This window comes from Phasianus colchicus, chromosome 1 (genome assembly GCF_987193195.1).
Source record: "Phasianus colchicus chromosome 1, bPhaCol1.hap1.1, whole genome shotgun sequence".
NCBI classification, from domain to species: domain Eukaryota; kingdom Metazoa; phylum Chordata; class Aves; order Galliformes; family Phasianidae; genus Phasianus; species Phasianus colchicus.
The window spans coordinates 173,417,426-173,440,799 of record NC_143436.1 but is presented as its reverse complement, the minus strand read 5'-3'; the positions used below and the strand labels follow the sequence as shown (position 1 = coordinate 173,440,799).

The 23,374-nt window shown below is 40.2% G+C and overlaps 1 long non-coding RNA gene across 4 annotated transcripts in view; it reads left to right on the top strand.

The window, feature by feature from the left end:
- Positions 1-23,374, top strand: part of LOC116244230 (uncharacterized) — a 73,997-nt gene that overhangs the window by 24,990 nt on the left and 25,633 nt on the right. For 3 of the 4 annotated variants that reach the window (XR_016462611.1, XR_016462610.1, XR_004170139.2), the window contains exons 2-3: positions 3,795-3,863; positions 11,965-12,118. This is a non-coding gene — a long non-coding RNA (uncharacterized LOC116244230). Of the gene's footprint in view, positions 1-3,794; positions 3,864-10,002; positions 10,103-11,964; positions 12,119-23,374 lie in introns of all 4 variants that reach the window. The other variant, XR_016462621.1, reaches the window with a different exon arrangement.

The window sequence follows — 23,374 nt, the reverse complement described above, 5'->3', positions numbered from 1 at the left end:
TCTGACTCTGCTCTTTTATGCTCCTGGAGAGCTGATGAGAAAAATATAAAACAGTGCATGGCCCTTTCTATCCAAGTGAAAGGAGCTCAAATTGTACTGCAATAATCACATAGGAGAGCAAGAATAAAACTGGACAGATGCCATGGTTTATGCCAAAACAAGTCCTTACGCTACTTTCAATCAGTGAAACATTGATAACTATTTTTTTCCTTCCTTCCCTTCTAAGGAAGAATAAGCAGAGAGATTTGGCAGTCCACTGTAGACCCAAATGCAAATGTGGTAGTTCTCTATGCCCTTTAACTTCTACTTATGGTCCATCTTTACATTCTTACAATGTTGTTCATGAGTATATCTTTCAACTTTCTATTTTGCTCTTCCAAAATCTGTTTCATTCTTCTAAATTTGTTTATAGAAGGAATTGTCTTATTGTTATCAGTCAGTTAAAATAATCTGAAGATATACGTATGAACATGCTAAAAAGAAGCATAAATCTGCATCATATCAGCTTCCTCTGAGGAGGCTTCCTTAGACTTACATCTCTCCAGCAATGAACCCTTGATTTCTCTTGGAGGGAGAACTGGAGTCTGTAGATGCTCAAGAAAAAGCCATACTTCTATGTTCCATTTTGATCATAATTTCTAGCTTAAACATTGGCACCTGAATTAATCCAGCCTGGCTAACTGTTGCATGGTTTTTTTTTTCCATTTGTGCTAGAGAAAAACAGCAACAACAACAAAAAAACAACCCAAACCTAAAACATGTACATATTCATTTAGCATTCAACGTGTTCGATCTAGTAAGCATTGAATCATATGACACTGCTTTTTACAGCAGGATAGTCGCATTTTTTAAAAAGTAAATTCTCAGCTGGAGCTCATTTGACACTTTGCATCCTACTCACTCCTGGATCATTTATAACAGAAACTATTTATGCTGAAATATTAAGTAGTATTTCTGTATCTTCTCTGTTGCCATCTCTCGGGCTTTCATTTTCTATAAGCAACTAGTAAAAATTTCATTGTAAAATGTTGATGAGATGTAACTTTGAAACATTTATTTTACCTGAAGAGTTCTGCTGTTTGCTCCTGTGTATGTAGTTTGGATAAAAAACATTTCTTAAAAAAATTATCATTAATAACATAAAGTCCACAGTATATATTTTATAAAGTTTTGAATTCTGAAAAAAGCTGAGATACAGTTGAATAAAGTAAACAGCACCCTTCCCCTGCAGCATAACATCTTGTTGAGACTGTCATTTCAAATGGCAATCTCAACAAGAGATTTTTCAAAATGGCCAAATGCCGGTTCCTGCACTTTGGTCACAACAACCCCAGGCAACGCTACAGGCTTGGGGCGGAGTGGCTGGAAGATGAATAGAGGAAATGGACCTGGGGGTATTGATTGATGCTTGGCTGAACATGAGCCAGCAGTGTGCCCAGGTGGCCAAGAAGGCCAATGGCATCCTGGCTTGCATCAGGTACAGTGTTGCCAGCAGGAACAGGGAAGTGATTGTCCCCCTGTACTCAGCTCTGGTGAGGCCGCACCTCGAGTACTGTGTCCAGTTCTGGGCCCCTCACTGCAAGAAAGACATTGAGGCCCTGGAGCGGCTTCAAAGAAGGGCAGCAAAGCTGGTGAGGGGTCTGGAGCACAGGCCTTATGAGGAGCGGCTGAGGGAGCTGGGATTGTTCAGTCTGGAGAAGAGGAGGCTCAGGGGAGACCTTATTGCTCTCTATAACTACCTGAAGGGAGGTTGTATTGAGCTGGGGGTCGGCCTCTTCTCTCGTGTAACTGGTGATAGGACCAGAGGGAATGGCTTCAAGCTGCGCCAGGGGAGATTCAGGCTGGATGTTAGGAAATACTGCTTTTCTGAAAGAGTGGTCAGGCACTGGAATGGGCTGCCCATGGAGGTGGTGGAGTCACCGACCCTGGAGGTGTTCAAGGAACGTTTGGATTTTGTGTTGAGGGCCATGGTTTAGTGAGAGCTATTGGTGACAGGTGGATGGTTGGACTGGATGATCTTGTAGGTCTTTTCCAACCTTGGTGTTTCTGTGATTTCTGTGATTTCTGTGATATATATACTATGCTAAAGTGTTATATACTCCCAAGGCATAGATCATCATCAGCAAAGACTAAACTGAAGACTAGTGCCTAACTCAGATAGAATTCTGCTGCTAAATGTCTGTAACTTCACCGTGTATTCTGCCCCAGAATCTACCATGCTCTGATTAAGAGCACTGGTCTGATCTGACCTGATCTTGTGCAGATAATGGACAGCTAAGACAACTTTGTCCATTCTTTACATTAATAGAGTAGCAGAAAGCACCTAGAGCTTTCAGCCCTAATTATGCACAGTATTCTGTGAAAAATGATAAGGCTGTCTTGGTCCAGACTAGAGAAACAAGCTTGAATTTTATGTTTCATAGATGCTATGCTTTATGTATCTTACGGCACTTTAGCTGGGCATTGATACTTTGCAGTTTTGATTGGAAGTAAGTGCAAGTGATCCTGGCTCCGTTGGGGTGCTGAATGGAAAAGAATAAAAGTGTATGTGTTGCACATACATAAATCACGGTAAATTATGGGTTGAAAATTTTATTGATGAGTTTGGGGCATGTTTGTCAGAGGAACCAAGAGTAAGCAATAGAAGTCCTTACATTAGGGGAGATAATCTACTTCACACTCTTTTCCATCATGCATTCCGCAGGAAACGTCCGTTTTGCAAAAATTTTAACTAGTTTTCAAAATTTATGATATGGCTTTGAATGCCTTAGTTTAGGTATCTAGTATGATGTCAGAGACCTTGGGTCATCCACAGCTGCTTCTTCTGTCTGTCAGCCCTGTGTCTTCAGTACTATAAGTAATCAAAAATGACCATAGATACCTGAAGACTAATTCAACTTGGCTTGCTTTTTCCCTGCATCTCATTAATCTGGTTTGGTAACCTTGATCTTGGACAGATCAGCTCTCTCCAGAGTCCTGGCCTCTCCCTCAGTCATATATCTTCAGCTGATGGGGGTGGTAAGTCTTCTGCCCAGGGAATTCAGGTTTCTACTATGAGAATAACAAGGCATGTGGGTGGAAAAGGGGTGTAGGTGGGCTCATACCCATCTGGATGAGAGGATTGCATATGGATATGTGGGCTTGAGGTCTGGGGTGAGTACCTGACTATGGGGACTGGACCTGGTCTAGACTATGTCTAGACATGATCTAACGAGAAGTACTAGGTTTTGGCTAATGAGAGACAGCTTGAAATCTACCTAGGTGTGGCAGGAAGGATGCTGAATCAATAGCTCTCATCCAGCTGTGTCCTCAGATGTGGGAGTTTTCACGGCTGTGCGGGTGACAAACAAAGGCAACAGTAACACTATTTGATAGAGCAAATCCTCACTGTTTTTCAGTATAGTCATCACACGCTTATGTTTTGCCAGTAATGAACAGCATGCTGTGCTCAGAAAAATATGCATGGCTGTCCAAAAAGTGGCTTGTTTTACACACTGCTGTCGAAAAAATGTAACTCTTCTCCAAACCATGTGAAAATTTATGGTACCAGGTAACAGAGAAAATTGTCATGTAAATTCCTAGCTTTCAGAAAATTGTAGGTTTTTCACTAAAGTACTATACTTAAATCTATGGTGACTCTTAAATGGACAGCACTGGTGAGTAAGTCTGGGTGGGCTGTGGGAAAATTACTGGAAGGTAGATCTGCTGGGAATTGCTCTTTTAAAAATACAAGCCTCTTTACTCAAACATCCAGGCAGAAAATCATTTGATCCTACTATGAAATTTCTCCTCAGTGACCTTCAGTCCTGAAGATTGGGTCTTTTCTAGACGAAGAAAGCATCTCCCACTTTTGTCTGCAGAAGGTAAGATATGTGGCTACCAAATCCTTTCTCCCACATGGAAGGTAGGTTGGATTCAAAGTGGATGTAAGCATCAATTTCTGTGAAAATAGAGCAGGGAAGCAGGATATCCCTCGAGGGTTTTTGAGGTGTTGCTTCTTTGCACTGACATTCCAGTGTAATCTGGTGCTAATTTTAGGAGGTCTGACTCATTTCCCAGAAGATGCCACTGAACATCAAAGAAACTGAAAGTGTAAAAAGGACAGCAAGTTTGTGTGCTGTGTATTACACTGAAGATTAATAAAGGCCTTTAAAGGAAAGTTTTCACAAAGCTATCTTTAATGAGGCTTATGCATGTTAGAAGTAGTACTTACACAATTCTTCCCAGTTCCCCCTCAATTAGTAAACTCATGTTTTACCTTCAGGTGTTTCCTCAGACTTACAGTGGCATATCAAACTCATTCTATTGCCTGGTAACTAATAGAGAGGTATTGATTTAAACTAATTTTAAGCTAATCTATCTTTCCTTTATCTGTTTCTTTTTCTTTTATTTAGCTGTCATTTGACACAGACTGTTTTCAGATTACTGCAGATTTTACTAGACAGGATTTAAGTGGTAGAAAAAACAGAGGAAATATTTCTTTTAATAATTTTTGATCACGAAACCTTTTTTTGTTGTTATAGTAACTAAAATTTTTTTGGATGTATTCTCAGATAGATCTCTTGCTGTGCGACTGTGTCATAGCATTTTCAAATGATTTTCTCCCCAAAAGTTGAACACTGTCTGCAGGCGTTCTCATAGCAGCACTAACTTTACTTCCACACTGGGAAAACACAGCTTCTCCAGGGGAATATTTCATTATACTTTCCCTCCTTGCATATATCTCTGCCTGTTCCAGGAGGGCATTTTCAGAGGTGGGTGTGAAATCCCTCACCATCTTGTCCAGGCAGACAGTGGAGGTTTGGCTCTAGAGAAACCACAAGCTGTCTTGGCCACCAGCCCTTTGTGTAACCCACTGTAAGAACTTGTTTAGAACCACAGTTTATCAGAGAAACCTCTTTCTTTCTCTCTGGGCTTCAGACTGCCATGAATATAGGGGGAAATTCTGCTCTTCGCTTCAGTTCACGACCATCCATAGGCTTTGAAAAGACTGTTCTTTAAAATTAGAATCATTAGAAAATCAGAACACTTGGAAGCCATTGAAATGGTTTCATTCTGTGTTTCTTAATTTAATTTTGTTTTGTTTTGTTTTGTTTTTCTGATGAGAGAGGGCTTTTGGCAGGATGCAGAGTTTTTCTTTATGAAACCTCGTCTGTTCCCACAGCATCTAATCCAAGAACTGTGGAAAGCAAATGGAAAAAGTGACTATGGTTTTTGTCAGTCTTTACTCTAAGCTGGGAGTACATAAACAGTGTTAGAAGCTCAGTCCAAGATGAAATCTAGCCCCAGGTGTGGGGGCATAGCCATGTAGCCCCATGTCTTGTGGTGGCCATTCCACCCGAAGGTTTGAATAACAGCACACACTCTGTGCTACATAACAACTGTGGGCAAAGAGTAAAGCATACCGCCTGTTTAGGGGTAAGGAGAGAGGGCAACACTTGCAAAGAAATGCTCTGAGGATGAACTGTGCACGGCTGTGAGCTATATATGGAGCAGGACTGTTGGCAACACTGATAGCACTCCACAGGGCTGAGATAGAGAGCCCACAGCCACTGAGATGGCTGGGTTTCAAACACAAATTTTTACCCTCTCATATTTTTGCAAAAGCAGCTAATTGAAGTAAACTCAGATGTTTACACAGCCAACATTTCTAATTTCACTCGTTGCTTCCTGCAAAGGCTAACGCTGGAGAGAGCTTTGCAGGCTGTAGAATAGTGAACATAACAATCTGTTGACTTTGTCAACATGTAACCACAAATTATAATATTTTTGCTATTCCTCTTATTCCTAATCAAAATGCACTTAACTGCACTATTGCTGATACAGCTTTTTGTTGTTCTGGTTAATGAATAACATATTCTGGCAATCTCTGCTCTGAATGATAATGCTCTGAAAGAGTTGTGAGATAACCAATCTAACAACCCAGCCCAAACACCAGAGCATGTTACTCAGTACACCGTGCATTTGCCTGATGAGACTGAGTGTGCTTCTCTCCCTTACGCTGCATTCTTTGGCAATAGACAAGTCAGCACAAGATGGTGCTAAGCAGAAAACCGTTAATTGTTTTCATAGAATCATAGAATGGCTTGGGTTGGAAGGGACCCCAAGTATCATCAAGTTCCAACCCCCTGCCACAACCTCCAGATCTGGTACTAGACCAGGTTGCCTAGGGCCCCATCCAACCTGTCATGAACATCTTCAGGGATGGAGTATCCACAACCTTTCTAGACAACCTGTTCCAGCACCTCACCACTCTCTCTGTTTTCCTGTATGCAGTCCTGAAAAGCGCTTTCAGAAAAGGCAGTTAGCATACAATCTCCATCACAGTTAAATTAAACAAACAAACAAAAAAAAGCAATTCATTTATTTGTTTCTGTCTGTCATGGTTTGGAAAATTTCCCCATTGAAGCCTGTCCACTATGAGATAAGTTTGGTCAGCTCTTAGCCTCTTTTCTTTGGGTTAGAGCAGAATTGCTAGTTGGATATTTTATTTTCTTGTCATCAAATCAAAATGTTCCAGGAAAAATGTTCCTGAGATGTCCAGAGGAAGGAATAGACCACACCTCCACAAAACATGGGTTTTTTTGTTTTTTTTTTCCCCCAAGGTTAGGTGTAATTGGTCTCCCTGAAAAAAAAAACAGACAACCAACCAACCAGATCACGCCTTTGCTAATCTACATAACACAGATCAGCAGAAGTTAACTAGCCAGGGAACTGAACTTGCTGACTCCATGTCTTTCTAGGAATCTCTTCCCACAGAAGGCTTTGATTGTGTATTTGCACCTCACAGATCTTCTTTAACATCTTCTGCTCTTTAAAAACATGATTTCATGGAAATACAAGGTCTCTAAGAAAGCTTGGAGCAGTATTTCCTTCTGCAAAACAATGGAAGGTTGAAATGGGTCCTATTTCTTTTTCTCATCATGTAAATCTCAGGCTCAGCAGGAGCTTTCTAGGAGACTCAGAGGAAGCAATTATTCTACACTGGTGCTTGAGCTGTCCTTCCGCGTTTGCCAAATGCACGTTTTCATGGGCCTTTCTGCTTACCACAGTACTGATATGTAGCATTGGGTGCCAGGTCTTTTGCAGGGTGACCTGATGTGTCTGATTTTCTGTCTCATATCGAACATGAATAGCCACATTTCCATCATAATTCAATTGGCCTGGGTTGGACTCAGGAGTGAGAAGCATTTGTTGCTATTATTTTATATATATATAATTTAATTTATACATTAATATATGAGAGCTGCTCTGAAAATAATGACTCTCATTTTATTAAGTTGGCCCACAGTGTCAGAGGCAGATGGTGGTGGTATGGCTATAGAGATTGAACCTTCCCACCAAAATCCCATTACATTTTGTTGCTGTGTCAGATGGCAGCAGAGGGGCAGTCTGACAAGTGGAAGTGTGTACAAAGCTAAAGGGTGGAACTGAACTCCTCCATGCAGAAAAAATGGCAGCCATTGACATTCATTGACACTTATTGAATGTTTATGGAGACAAAAGAGTGGATGTGAGCTCTGTGGATTGTGGGTGGTGCATTTCAGCAATAGCAACAGAGACAGTAGGTCACCTTCACTGGTGCCGGTTTTTACGAGCGTGGCATGCAGGCTCTTGCTCATTGCCGGTGAAAATGCGTAGCTAATGGGTGTGACTGTGTTGAAAAATAGCGCTTTGCAGCTGAGAATTTGCTCTGTTAAGTAGTTTTGTTGTGCTCTTTTTATTTGTTATGGATTCCATGGAAAAAAAATAGAAGGCATTACTTTTGGAGCAACCTACGTATATTTATACACTAATCTTTTCAGTACTGCAGATTTTGAAATGTAAGCTGAGAGTCCTTCTAGTTCCTATTATCTAATTTTCCATCAGTGACATGAAATCTCTGAAAGACCTCTGTAATTGCAGTAACACACTTTCTGTTGGCATTGAAGAGCAGTTCAAGAATTGTTCTTTCTGCACTCCAATGACACTCACTTTCACTACAAAAAATTTATTTGATGATGAATTGATACATTTTCTCTTTGACTCTTTACCAGGCTTACTGATGATGTTGATGTAAGTTAACCTGCTGACTCATGTTCTGGAGCTAATTATTAGTACTTTTTCATCCGGAGACGAGTCTGGACAACCCATCAGGACCTAAATTTATGGAGAAGTTCTTAGTTTAGATGATAGTAGGATTAGCTGTTGGAACAAAATTTGGCAGGCACCAAGAGATTAGGCATGTTTGTATAGGGGGAACGTTAAGTTAGTTTTGGATAAGTACCTGAACTTCAGAATACAGTTCAACATGTCTGTCTGGAGTGAGCAAGACCCTTCTCTGGATGGGTTATCCCACAAATTTTTACTGGATAGGTGGATCAGCAGTCTGATTTTATAGGATAATCCCCTTTTTTTTTTTTTACTTATTAAACATCAAACCAAAGCAGTTAAATTATCTTTACTTTGCAATTGATTAATGCACTTCTTAATGCATACTCCATTATTTTACTAAGGATATGTTTGATACCCTGGAAGTTTTGCTGATGAGTGTCAAGGCAGACAGATCCTTACACATAAGAATTTGGGCATCTATTCAGATGCAAGAAAAAACACTTACTTTGGCCTTACTGCACTCCTGCTGGGGAAAAACAGAGTCTAGACAAGCATTTGACAAATCTGGATCTGCAGGATGCTGGGCAGGGACAAGGAGGGGAGGGCTCTGACACTCACACCTGATTACTGTGAAGAACACACCTGGAAACAATGCAGTTTTTCCACTGGAGAACTCTCATACTTCCTGTCCATGTTTGCAGTGCCTTCATTTGGGGAACATATTTTCAAAAGCTTCTTCATAATGCAGCATTACAGAACTACTAAGTTGGTACTGAAAGCAATTAAAAACTGGAAAAAGAATAGCACAAGCCTCAGACTATTAATGGCTTTTATAGATGAGGATCCTTCAGTTGTCAGGGGAGGCTCAACAGAGAAAGCAGCAGGCAGTGCAGCATAAAAAGGTGCGAGGCGTTGGCATAACTACACTTCACCAATTGACTTGAGTGCTGAAAGTGGAGAAAGTGGAGAAAGTGGAGACATTTTCCTCATTTTTAACAACACTGCCTTCAATGGATGTTAGAAATCATTTGGCCATTGTGCTCATTTTCCTTTGGCCTTCTGGTGTTATCCCTCCTGCAGGCTGGAACATTGCTCTGAAGCACAGTGTGTTTCTGGGAAAGTCATGCTGGCATTTTCAGCTTGAGCTCCTCAGGAGGATAGAGCCTAAGCATGTACAGAGAGGCCTAATGCTTCCCTTGCTGGAAAACTCTGTATTCTGTGATCGCAGGAGCTTAAGTTACTAATGACTGCATCTTTCAGGCTTCCAGGCTTTTATTCCTTTAGGAAATAGAAACTTAGACCATTGATTTTTTGTTTATTGAAAATATTTTTTCACCTATTGTTTGATCAGTTTGGTTTTTCACAAAAAGAAAGATAAATATATGTGTGTATATACATATATATCGGAATCCAGAGATCCTAATTTTATAGAAATTGTTTTCTATCCAACAGCATGATGTGGAACAACTGAAAAAAAAGCAGCTCTCTAAGGCAACATTGACCTTTAAGTGTTGATACAGTAAGCACCATATGACTAAATTTTAAACATAAACTCTGCCCACAGTGTTTGATTCAAATCCCAATTCAGAGACTTAGGTAAGGAGATGGGTTATTAGCACAGACGCTTAGTTTTCCATAACTGCTAGTTTGCAAATGGGCTTTGGTTTGGGCCCATTTCCTTAGCACAGATGTGGCCCTGTGTGTATGATTCTGGCAGACTGCTGCTCTGCAGTGTGCTTTGGTTTCCATCATATTTTGGGAAGCTCTTCTGAGCACCTGTGAAGTTCAGTCCTGTCTACACTGAGCAGGGCTGCAGACACGGTTCTACTGGGTCCTTCCCTCCAAGTCCTTGCTTGGGTTAGACACAGGCTGAGCTCTTGCAGACTAACTTTATAACATCTGGTGTAGCTCTGCATTGTGGACACCTCACTGGTGCCTCAGCTGATGGACTGAGAAGCCCTGGGAGGCACAATGTCTTCAGGAACCATGGGGAATGGCATGGTACAGGGTAAGTCACAGTATGTTATTTTTCCAGGAGGCCTCTGGAAAATGCTTGCGAGCACCAAAGATAATAGCAGGAACACTTTATTTATCTGTGAGATAAGAAGGGCTGCTTGTTAGTTCAGTATCCAGTTCTCGGCAGAGCCAGCATCCAAAAAAGATATATGCATGGTCAGGCTGATAGTTATGGGAAAAGCCTGAATTTCAGAAAGTTCCTCCTCCCGGATTTTTCATTAGCTTGCAAGCTAAGGTAAGAATAATTTATGTCTTTAAATTTTAGCTTTTCAAGAAGAGCCTTGTTGTCTGTATGAATGCCTAATTCTGCTTTTATTGCTGACCAGTGTTTGAGTGTGTCTCATAGAAATGACCCACACAGATTATGAAATGTTATATAAAAGGCCTCTGTGTAAAGTAAGTTGCTTTTCAGTTTCCTTTCATATGCCTTCCAGCACCTTGATTATCATTCTACAGCCACGCAGTCTGGGAGAACCAACTGCAAACTCTCCAAAAATGTGCATTATGGATTTCTGAAACAGCTACAAGGAGAAGAAAGAAAAATACAGTGCCAAATGGTCCTTTTAACTAATTCATAATCTGTTGACTTAGAGAGATCTTTCGTTTGGTTTTCATTCTGTTCGCTTTTATATTTTGTCATCTTGATGATTTTGGCTAAGAGAAGGTATATTCATTTTTAATATAAACAAAACTGTTAAAGGTTTTGAACCTCTGAGAGATTTTGGAAATTATGGAAAGCTGGCATTCCAGTACAGTACCTATTGGCCATGGCTCACGTGCTTAGATTGGCTTAGGTTAGCCACGCTCACATGCTTGGCTCCTGTCTCTGTCTCGTTGGGCTCCCACTGTGTGTGTGACTGTGTGTTAACGTGACCAGGAGAGCTCACGTGCGCTGTCACAAAAGTACCCACTCAGTTTAAAATGAGGCACTGGAACAGGCTGCTCAGAGAAGCTGTGAATGTCCCTGGAAGTGTTCAAGACCCGGTTGGATGGGATCCTGGACAGCCTGAGCTGCTGGGTGGTAGCAGTGTCCACAGCAGGGGGACTGGCACTTGGCAATATTTAGGGTCCCTTCCAACCTAAGCCATTGTGTGATTAGGTGATTCCATGATCTTCACAGGAGCTCTCTACAGTCAGCAAAGCATCCAGTTCATATGCAGGAGCCAACTCAAGGTTCTTGCACTCAACAAAACATTTCTTCCTTGACTCTTACAGATTCTGGAAGTGCCTTCTATAGAATGAATGGCTTTTCATAATGGGAGAAAATCCATGGAAAAGTTTTACAAGACCTTACTAAAACTGCAGATTAAGACTCATCAGTAGTGTTAACAGAAAGTGAATATCTTCTTGAATTAAGGACACAAATCTGACAGAATAGATTGAATTAATACAGCATACAATACAGATGCATTGTCTAGTAGTTTAAATGCCATGAAAAACTTGGAAAGTTTCTCTTAAATTTTATGTTCTATTTTGAACTTGTGTGATTCATTTATGTTATGTTTAATATTCTTCAGGGAAACCACTCTGATTTAGATCAGCTGGAGGTGTGATCCACCATGTATTATAAAGAGAAAAGCAGGAATACATTTAAAGGAATCTAGCAAAAGTTTTCAAGTTCTCTTGGAGGTTTGAGTACTACCCATCTGTAGTCCATATACACCTAATGTGTGATGTTACCACACAAACTCAAAAACTCTTTGAACGTTTATCATAATTGTAACTGTTTTTAATGGACCAGAATATCCATGCTGCCTAAGCAGTGCAGAACCTTAGACTGTGATTAGCTGTTTACTGCTTGTGCCTTTCTTCTGCTGAACCTAAAGGTGATCAGCATTTTTTTTCTTCTTACAGTTTCTCCTAAGCATTTGAACTGCATTCTGTCTGTACAGCTTTAGCTGCCTGAAGGATTGCCCGTTCAGTTGCCTGATGCTGGAACACTGTGAAAAAGGAATAAAGAAAAGCACATCAGTGCTGTCAAAATTCAGAACTCTCCTGCAGCAGCAGAGTAAGTGTGAAATTATTTCACTGAGTTTAAGCTAAAGCCTTGGCAGGGCTATAGAATGGGATTAGAATGGCAGATTGGAAATATGCTGCATTTCTACCTCATACTTCACTAATGGAAAGTATGAAGTGACCCTGTCAACAATTCTGAAAAGAAAATAGCAAATATTTATTTTTTATGAAAAATTCTTTGAACTAATGCTTTTCAAATGTGGATTTCAAGTCATTCTACTGCTTATATTATGTCTTTATGAAATGCATTGCTTATTATTTCTTCTGTCAGTATTATACTAAATAGGATTCACAATACTTGCTCCAGTTCTATGAAAATACAGACAAGTCACTATGTGTAGTGGACTATTTTTCTTCCATCCTCCAGCAGAATTCTTTGTCCATGCCTCAGGAGTGCTACCTATTCCTGTATTACTCCTCTGTATTTCCAAAATCAGCATCTATTCCATAGCTTTATTTGTAAATCTATTTTATTTTTTCTTGCTGTTTAAAAATATCTGATACTGCTGGTAGCAGTAAAAGAATAAAATAATTTTGTTCCACCCTGTGAAATGAAAGACAATTTATGATTTCATTTTCTGGCTGCCTTCTGTAGATGTCACTGGATAACTTCTGTAAAGCTGAGGGTGGTGGATACTGGTGTATAGCCATGGAGCCTTAGTTAATATAGCAAAGAAGAAATGGACGAGATGTAATTCCTGGAGATCTTGGACAAAAAGAAAAGAGTAAAGAGAAAAGCCACAATAGCCACTTTAACAACCTGATAAGCCATATATGTAATTAATACAATGGATTGGCCTAACTAACAATGGGAAGTGGAGCTTAATGTCTGGTGACACACACAATTGTGATAATGGCTGTGTAAGTGGAGAAATGTAGGGAGAGCTAGAGTAACTGATTATGAGAGTCTTCCTGGAACAGCTTGAAAGGCCACCCATCAAAATGCCAGGGAAAGAGCTCCTGTATTTTCCCTGGTCTCACAATTTTTCTTAGCAATTCAAAACTAGTAATAGATGGATCTCATAATTGTTGCTTCCACTGATATTTTTGGGAATGTCCTTCACTTCTGTTATACTTCAGCTCTTGTCAGAACTACTACCAGCTCTGCCTACCATAGGTAGACATACGTTCTGACACCTTATTTATGGAAATGTGAAATTATTAAAAAAAGACCACAAATATCTCTGACTTGCAATTGAAATCTGCTATTTAGAGCTTCTCCCCACTGAAATCAAAGCTGGATCTAGATTCAACTTTTCTCTATCTTCTTTCCACTTAGGGCAGCAAGAGCATACATAATTCCTCGAGATTTTAAGCAGAGGAGTACATAGTTCACACTCACACTCATCCGTTGGAAGACCTTGCAGCTCTTACATTACATTGGGGGAATGTGTCCAAGTTTTTTATCAGTACAAAGGAGAGTTGGAGGGAGATCAGGAAGAGAAGCATCTGTTTGTCTCCTTCCTTGGGGTTAGGCATGACTAGAGAGCTGTGGAGCCTACTGACACTTCCAAATGTTTCATTTAGATGTATTACAGTTTAAGCACCATGCTTCATTCTTTTTTGAATATGAAGCCTGGCTTCAGAATAGGCTGGGACAAGGGATACAGCTGAAGGAGGAAAGGGATTACTGAGAGGAAAGAGTTAACTTTATTCTGAGGATTTGGACACTTGTTATCTCAACTAATGTGTAATCTGACCGCTACTTTCAATATTGCCCTAATAATATTTAGAATTAAAATCCATTATTTTTCTGGATCATGGATCTTTTCATTGGTCTTTTACAAAAGACAGTTTAAATACAACTCAAGTTTAACAGTGTTTCTATTTTTCCTATTTTCTTAGATCCCAGAAGGTTGGTGGTACAAATATGGACAAATAAAAAGTAAAAATAGAGAGAGAAAAGTGAAATAGAAACCCCAAACAGCCTGGGACAAGTTCACATAGCAGTCAGTAGTGAAGCTTGGGTTACACAAGCATTCAGCTCTTTTGAACCTCAGTGCACTATTCTAATGGTTAGCCCATAGTTGTTCTCAAATTCAGACACTTAGATACCAAAGTTTGAAATACAGAATAAAAGAATGGTGTATAGACTGCTTATGTATGGGATTGTAGTTTTAGTTTTTTCTTTGTATTATTTTCTCTGAATCAGACTCTTTTTTTTTTTCCTTTTTTTTTTTTTTTCCCCAAGCTGTTTGTAAGCAGTAAATTATGAAAAACAAGTAAGGATTTTGAAGAGTTTTTGGGCACCAACTGGATTTATTGTGCTGGACCCTGTGCAATTTCTGTAACCATATGGGCTGGTTGCATAAGTTAGTTGTCCTTTGGAGAGTACAGATTTTTCAGGAACAGTCTCATGCGCTGATAAATAATATTAGCCTCATAAATAGATACTGATGCCATATCCTGTGAATGATGTGTGATATAATGCACTTAAGTTACTGATTTTTAAAGCCCCATTTGTACAGGAAGGCAGAATAAAAGGAAATTTCATTTAGTCACAGTATCTATTTTCTCCTTTCAGACTTCAGGTTTCATGTCAGTCTGGCACAACAGCACGTTGGGCTCAAAATGTAGACTATTTAGAGGCCCAACCACACAACCTTGTGCACAACCTTGTGTCTTCCACTTGAAGCTTTTATTATCCTTAAAATATAGATAACAAGCCAATTAAATAAACTAAAATGCTACTGCAGGTTTTCCAATGGCTTCATTGGAATACATTTACATGTATATACGGTAGATCAGAAATCTGGGAGAAGTGTCAGATGAAGACTGGCTTTCGTATGAGTGTAAAGGCCATCCACCAGATAGGTCTGTTGTTCCTACTGCTGTCAGCAACTAGTTTTGAACATTATGTTATTAAGGGAACAATCAGTTGATTCACCATGCTTAGTGGTTTATATACCCTCCAATTCTGTAATCACGGAACACTGAAGAGAGATATCTTAACCATGAACGAGTCAGCAAAGTGTGCAGCTCTGAGTAGCAGTGGCATCTAGAGCCAATGCATGGCCTGTCTTGGCTCTCAGCTTCTCCTTTTAACATTTTATACATTCACAGTTATTCACTTCACAAACTCTAGGGTCCTTTGAAGCTCATTTGGTCAAGGACTGAAACTGAAGGCATAATGACATGCTTCATGTTTCCTGATCAGAATTTCAGAAAAGTTTTATTTCAAACTTGAGCTGTTTCTCATACAGCATGAGACTTTGCTCTGCTCCACTGCATTCAAATAATATGAAGCTGTGTTCATAATTTTATTTTATTTTATTTTTAATGAGAAGTAACCTAACTTTTCTTAAAAACAGTCTTGCTGCTCGTCTCACACAATGTACTGGTTTTCATTTACAATCAGCTGATGTGTTTTTAATGGCCATTTACTAGACATTTCTACTTTGCATTTTTGCATGGTGAGAACGTGCAGGCTTTGGTTTGCATGTTTCACAGACTAGTCATATTGCTTTTGTGTCTTATGCACCACTTCAGATCCTGAGATCCTACTGCTCTAAAGCAATAGTTTCCTATCCATAGAATGTGGGCAGCAAGCCCAGCATTACTCACTGTGTCTTTTTTTTTCACTGTAGATTCTGCTTTCATGTAGCCTTAAAAAAATAAGAGGCACATGTCCTCTGAAAGTAGCACAGAGACTCAGTCATGTTCCCGTCTGCTCTTCACATAATTTACTTATACTTTATTATCTTCTCTAGAAGATCGGTCATATTTTCCAGGGAAACTTTAATTAACCAGATACAGTCTAAGGAGTGAGTATATATCAAAGCATATTCTGACTGCACAAGATCACTGTTTTTGAATCTTTGTGATTTATCACTCATGGAAAATTTTCCTATCAATAACAGTATAAAAATGAAAATATCCAAACATTTACTACGTCAGTGGAAAATATCTTTTGGTATTTTTCAATATTTTACAGTCTATTCCAAAAAGTGGCTTACATATATTTCTTTTCTACTGTGAATATGTAAGAGTATAAACCCTATGGGCTATTTTGCTTGGCCATGATTTCTGGAGAAACCACCTTATTTGACTCTTTTTTAGTGTCTGACTTTCCACTTGTCATTATGTGAGGCTACTGGGTTATCCCACTCCAGTCTGTGTTCTATTGGGAGCTTCCATACCTTGTAGAAATATCAAGTTTTTGCTCAAATATCTTGGTTCCATCCCTAGTATTCCCTCTAGACAACAACAAAAGCAAAACACTTTTTAGCAGTTCAGGGATATTACACATCATATTTACTGCAATTTGTTATTTGCTCCCTCCTATAGTTCCTATATTCCTCTATCTAGGCAAAATTGATACTGTAAGTCTAGGATTTTACTTCTATCTACATTCTCCTCCTCTATTTACACTCGATTTCATTTTTGTGTCTCACTGACTGACACGTATATGTCTAGGTTAAAGTTCTAATTATATTGATTCTTCCTGCTCAGCTGGCACTAGGAAGGCTTTTCCATCCACTTCTTGGGCTTCTGCTGTCATCTTCTTTGTCCACTCTATTCTCATCCCAATGGTATATGCAAATTCTTGAAAGCTGTGTAGTCTGTTTTCATTCTGCCTGTTTTTGCAGACTCTGATCTCTAAATTGGAGAGATTTTGATTTGAAAAATGAACTATTTGGTGAATAAAGAATTATTTGGATGGGCACAGCCAAAGGTTTGTGTTCAATGGCTCTATGTGCAGATGGAAAGTGATGTTCTTCAGAGGTCTGTCTTGGGGTACTGGTGCTTTTCAACACCTTTATCAATGATTGAGTGCACCCTCAGCAAATTTACTGATGACGCTAAGCTGAGTGGAGCAGCTGACACGGTAGAAGGGAGGGACACCATCTGGAGAGACATAGGCATAAGAGAATCTAATGGGGTTTAACAAGGCCAAGTGCAAGATGATACACCTGGGTTGGGACAATCTCATATATGTGTACAGGCTGGGAGAAGAACTCATTGAGAGCAGTCTTGTGGAGAAGGAAATTGGGGTTCTGATGGATGAAAAGCTGAACATAAACCAGCAGTGTGCTCTTAGAGCCCAGAAGGCTAACAGTATCCTGGGCTGCCTCAACTGAGGGGCAGCCAGCAGGGAGGGAGGTGGTTGTCCTCTCTACTTTGCCCTTGTGAGGCCCCATCTGGAGTATTGTGTCCAGGCCTGGAGCTCCCAGTACAGAAGGGATGCAGAAATATTGGAGTGAGTCCAGAGGAAGGCCATAAAGATGATCAGAGGGCTAAAGCACTTACGAAGAATATTGAGGAGCTGGGCTTGTTCAGCTTGGAGAAAAGAAAGGATAGGGGAAACCTCATTGTGATCTTTCAGTACTCAAAATGCTTCAGTACTTACAAGCTGGAGGGGGACCAAACTTTCATATTTTCTAATAGTTATAAGACAAGGGGAGATATTTTTTTAAAGTAAATGAGGGGAGATTTAGGTTAGATGTTAGGTGGAAAGTATTTATTCAGAGGGTAGTGAGGCACTGGAACAGGTTGCCCAGGGGAGTTTGTGGATGCCTCATCCCTGGAAGCATTGAAGGCCAGGTTGGATGGGGCCCTGGGCATCCTGAGCTGGTGGGTGGCAGCACTGCCCACAGCAGGGGGTTGGATTGAGCATGTCACTTAGCAGAGCACCTCTAATTTGCAGCCCAGTCAGCAGCTGCCTTGTTTGTAGGTAGAAAATTTCCTTTCCCAATTTTAACTTGTGTAGATGGCAAATGTCCAGGCTGGGAACAATTTGCACAAATTCATTTTCACTGCAAAAATTATTATTTTTTAACTTTACATTTGGAGTCATAGTCCACTTCCAAATCCATAAGTGCCATGGAATCTCCATTTTTTTTGTATGGTTTTTAGTATCTTTCTGTTGTTAATTAAATTATTTTTCACCATTTCACGTATTTGCTTGCAGTAGAGTTTGGCAAGGCCTTATTCAACTAGTTCTAGCTATCTTGGCCCCTCTTGACCTCTGGCATTTTCTGATCTGATGAATGAGTCAGAGGCTGCAGGTACTGATTCAGGCACAAAGTTTTCCTGTGTGACTGCCAGAGAATTTCTTCAAAATAGCAACCAAGTGCACCATCCTTTAGGAGTTCTGTCTTGTTCTCCTTCCCATTCTTTAATTTATGTTCACATATGACAGTATAAAAGAGTGCCATATATTAAAATAATCGCTGTCACTTACCAGTCTTCAGGCAGCAGATTATGATAAACTGTAGAAAAATGTGCCTCTTAGGAATCAGTCCTGCACTGTCAGTTAAACATTCTCCTGTGGGTTCAGGGGATCTCTGCTCTAAAACAGTTTTATTGAAGACACAACCAGAAATGAAACTATGATTATATGTTATTGGAAACACTGTGTGGCTAAGAGGATGGAAATGAACTACTTGCAAAAACGGAGAAAAATCTTAACTCCTCTTTATTTAAGACATTTGTTCACCATCAAAAAGGGGAGGAGAGAGAGACTCAAAGGAAACTCTCAGGGGTTTTGTAATCATCTTCCTGACCCTTTCCCTGGAGGCACTTATGAACTGCTACGATGGGAAAAGGAAAGTATGTTATGCAAAAAAAAAAGATTACCCTACTTCTTTTTTTCCCAGGAGGTCTTTCTGCAGTTTTGGTTTGCTGTATATTAACTCTAGTAGCTCTTGAAATGATGCAAGAGCCTGTGGAAGTTTTATGGTTTAGGTTAATTAAGAGGTTTTCAAATGACAGGGGCTGAGCAGTCAGGGATTATTTCCTCCTGCACCTGCTCTATTTTCAGGCATATTGCTGAAGTGATTCAGGAAGATGCAGTGTTTTACTGATGTACCATAACTTAATCCTGGTCAGTTTGTGCACTGGAACCCTTATGCTCCTTTTCTCTTTTATATTCATAACTTATGAGTTAGTTGCATCTGAACTTCTTCCTGGTCCTCCTTCCCTATCCTGTGCTGTAGGACAGAGAGCAGAATCACAGAATCACAAAACCAGAGGTAGGAGTACTGCTGAGGTCATGTGAGAGCTTTTTATACATGGATGAGAGATGGTTTAGGAGAAACTCTTACTTCAGGATTGAAGGGAAGAGGTTTTGAAGATGTGGTCATGGAAGAAGTCAAAGCAGTCTGAGACAAATTAATTAGGAGATGGTAAGAAATGATAGTAGGATATGCACTGCTTAAATGGGACTCCAGAGATATATTTTTGTACTAAACAAAGCAGTCATGCAATAATCAGTGCCTATGTTGAGTATCTATCAATGGAGAAAGATACACAATGTTAAAAACCGCTGAAAGGGCACAGCATCCAGGGTCAAGGACAAAGTGAGAAAAACCTTATTTCACAGCAGCTAAACACTCTATTCTCCACTAGAGAAAAGAGTAGTATGGAGTACAGCACAGTAGTCATAACATAGCAGTTCTATTCTATATATAACAGATGTACAAAGGAGGGCTACAAAGATGGTGAAGAGTTTAGAGGGGAAAATGTATGAAGGCCCACCCTGGGTTTGTTCAGCTCAGAGAAGAGGAGACGAGGGGAGAAGAGGAGTAGGCACTAATGGTGATGGTAGAACCTGAGGGAATGGCATGGAGTTGTGACATGGAAGGTTCAGGCTGGATATCAGTTTGGATAACAGAGGGTGGACAGGCACTGGAAGAGGTTCCCTGCAGTGGTCATGGCACCAAGCTTGCTGGAGTTCAGGAAGTGTCTGGACAGTGCTCTCAGACAGTGCTTGATTTTTGGGTGGTCTTTGTGGAGCCAGGAGCTGGACTCAATGACCCTTGTGGGTCCCTTTCAACTCAGGATATTCTGTGATTCTCATTCTAAATACTGACATATACTTAGTTAGTTCCAAAAGTAATGTCTTTTATTTATTTCATGGAAACTGAACAGATGAAACCATTATTAAGTATTCGTTTTCACCAGTGATGAATAAGAGTCTGCACGCTTTACTCGTAAAAATCTATACCAGCGGAGGTGACCCACTTTTGCTGTCACCAATGCTGAAGTGGCACTCACTGTCTCACTCTGCTCACATACACTTTCTGGTCTCCATAAACATTCAGAAAGCACTGATGAATACCAGTAGGTGCCATTTTTCCTTCATGGAAGAATTCAATGACACACCTTTGCCTCGTATGCACTTCCACGTCAAGTGGAAGTTATCAGACTGCCCTTCTGCTGCCATCTGCCACACAGCAACAAAATGTAATGGGATATTGGTGGGAAGGTTCAACTTCTACCACCATACCACCACCATCTGCCTCTGACACTGTGGGCCACCATAAGAAAATAGGAAGCATTATTTTTGAAGCAGCCCTCAAGTAATAACCAAATATTATTGCATTGATACTAGTATTAACCCTTTGACTTTCTGTGCTGTCACATTGGTTTTTTTTTTTGTTTTTGTTTTTTTTTTAAACAGGGAATTAATGCTCTGTTCCTCATCTGAGGCCCAAGGAAAACTGTCCAGGAGCCATTTTGTTATTGCACCAAGAGCACTGAATTATTTCATTTTCTTTCTATTCTGTCACTTATGAAACAATAAATCATCTTTCCCTTAGTAGCAAACATTTGGCACTACAACACTGAGTCCTTAATCTCTGATTATTACAATTAATAATTCAGCAGAAATATTAAAAATGTTTAATCAGTGGACTCTTTTTTGCTATAAAGCATAGACAAGGTAGATCCTTTCCTTCTCAGGAAAAAGCAGTTTGAGGATTGTTTGCCTGGCTCTTTTCCTTGCCTTCTTAGGTGCATGATCACATAGCTGTGATTCTCAGTTTCTACCACTACCATCCTCCACTTAAATGGGACAATTAGCAGCATGCTATGTACAAAAAGTTAATCCTGACTTCTAGAGCATTTGTACTGCAATTGCAAAATTGCCAGGAGGGTTAGGGGAAGAAATCCAGCAGCTTGTTTCTGCAGCTGTTGTTCAAAACCTCTCAGAGAGAGGGAACGAAGCTGTAGCCGACCAGCTCTGTTTCTGTATCTCATTTTCTTTCTGTTGCCTCGTTAGTTTTATGCTTTGCAGTCAGAAATCTGCTGTCCTCTTGTCCCTACCTATGGAGGCAATGGCTTGGTGAATTTGCCCTATAGTGTAAGATTTCTTTATGTAAAGCATTGAAGTTGTGTTTCCTTTGAAAGCCTCACTGGGTTTTATTCTGCTCATTTTGCTTCTCCTAATTCCTCTCTGCCAGGCTTATTCCTCTGTGAACAGCTTCTCAATATTCTTTAGAAATGTGATCATGTGGAGTAGACATTTCTTTCTTTTATTTAAGGTATCAGCAACTGGAATATCACTGCTTTGTACTGTGGCATTATATTGTATTTAAACAAACTTCAGAAATGGACCTGAACAAATGTGCTCTTATCTGTAAATAGTACTTAGGGATATGTTTATCTTACGCAGGTAATTAATCTCACTGAAGTTGTGCATGTGCGTAAATGCTTTATTGGATCAAGGCCCTTGTTCCTTTGACACCAGGGTAAAAGACTGCTAATGAGAAACTGTGCTGAATTCTTCATGTTTTAAGAGAAGAGAATGAGTTTTTCATTTTTGGCAAGGTCTTTCCAAGAAAATGTTAGGTAAATTGTAATATGTTTGGAAGCTGAGTGTCAGGTTTTAAGTATTGGTGACAAGTGGGAGTGAAGCCTTTAACAGTTCTTCCAGATTTGTCATACTGTGAGTAATCTCCTCTTTCACAGAGTAAGAAAGACTTCCTTAGAAATTACACAGTTGCTCAGAGGATGTTTTCCTTTGATTTATTATAATTGTCCCCGTGGAAACCACATATTGTGTCTGTCAGCTTGGAATGTATTATAAAAGAGAGCACTCAGCAGAGGACATCTGCTCATGGTTCGTAAGTGTGCAGATAAAACACAAGTAAAAGGGACTGCATTTGCCATGCAAGATAAAGTAAAGGCAGCAGTTATGAGAAAATGAATTTTAATACTTAAATATTACTGAGGTGGTAGAGAGGATCGGTTATGAGATATCTCTTACCTATCTTGAGGATATCAACCCACTCTTTCCTACACCTGCTCCACAATTTGCCCTGTAGCATTTCTGGATTGCAAAGCAGAGCAGTTCTGGCAGTTCTCTGCATTGGCTTGTCTTCTTGGGGACATTTTTCACAGCTAGAAATCACAGAGATTCCTGGGAATGCTGATGATGATGAATGCAGGTAATGTCTTAGCACATTATGGGAAAGCGATGTGCAGCTGGAAGTGCAGGGCTGACCCCCGGAAAAGCCTAGTCATCCTCTCAGGGTCAAATTGTGCAACCACGGGGAGGTGTGGGAAGCATCCACGGTGCCAGCTTTCAGCCAAGAAAGTCCTGTTTGAGCAGAGTGATCTCTGGTTCTGTTCTGGGATGAGCAGGAATAGGTGAGGTGCCAGAAGCTGTCGGTTTACTGCAGTGATAAGTTAGGAAGCAGAGTGGTCTCTGGTATGGATGTGAGGACTCCACATCTGGATGCAGTACTCCAGGTGACACGTCACCAGTGCAGAGCAGAGGTGCAGGATCACCTCCGTTGCCTTGCTAGCCATGCTTCTTTAGATGCAGCCCAGGATACGATAGTCTCTCTGGGCTGTGAGGGCATTGCTGGCTCATGTCCAGCTTCCCATCCACCAGTAGTCCCAGATCCTTTCTGTCAGGGTTGTACTCCGTACTTTCATCCCCCAGTTTGTACTGATAATGGAAGTTGCCACGACCTAGGGGCAAGACCTTGCACTTGGATTTGTTGAACCTCACGAGATTCTCTTGGGCCCACTGCTTGAGCTTGTCTAGATCTCTCTGAATGGCATCCTATCCCTCAGGCGAGTTGACCCTACCAAAGAGCTTATATCATCCACAAACTTTCAGAGGGTGCACTCGATCCCACTGTTGATGTCAATGATGAAGATACTCAATACTGATTCCTGAGGGATGCCAGTCATCACTGATCTCCATCCACACATTGAACCATTGACCACCACTCTCTGGATGCAACCTCACAACTAGTTCCTCATCCATCAAACAGTCTACCTGTCAAATCCATATATTTCCAATTTGGAGAGAATTCACTTTTGGGGAAAATGCTTTGAGACATGTTAATTAAAGAGATTTTCCTGATGGTGATTTATAGAAATCACTGTCACATTTTTGAGAGTAATGACTACCCATGAGTGAATTCTTTTCTGAGACCTTGGCTCCCAGAGAATGAACATGAAGACAGTAGTTAATCAAAATGTGCTATTGCAATTTTTACTTTTTTTTTTT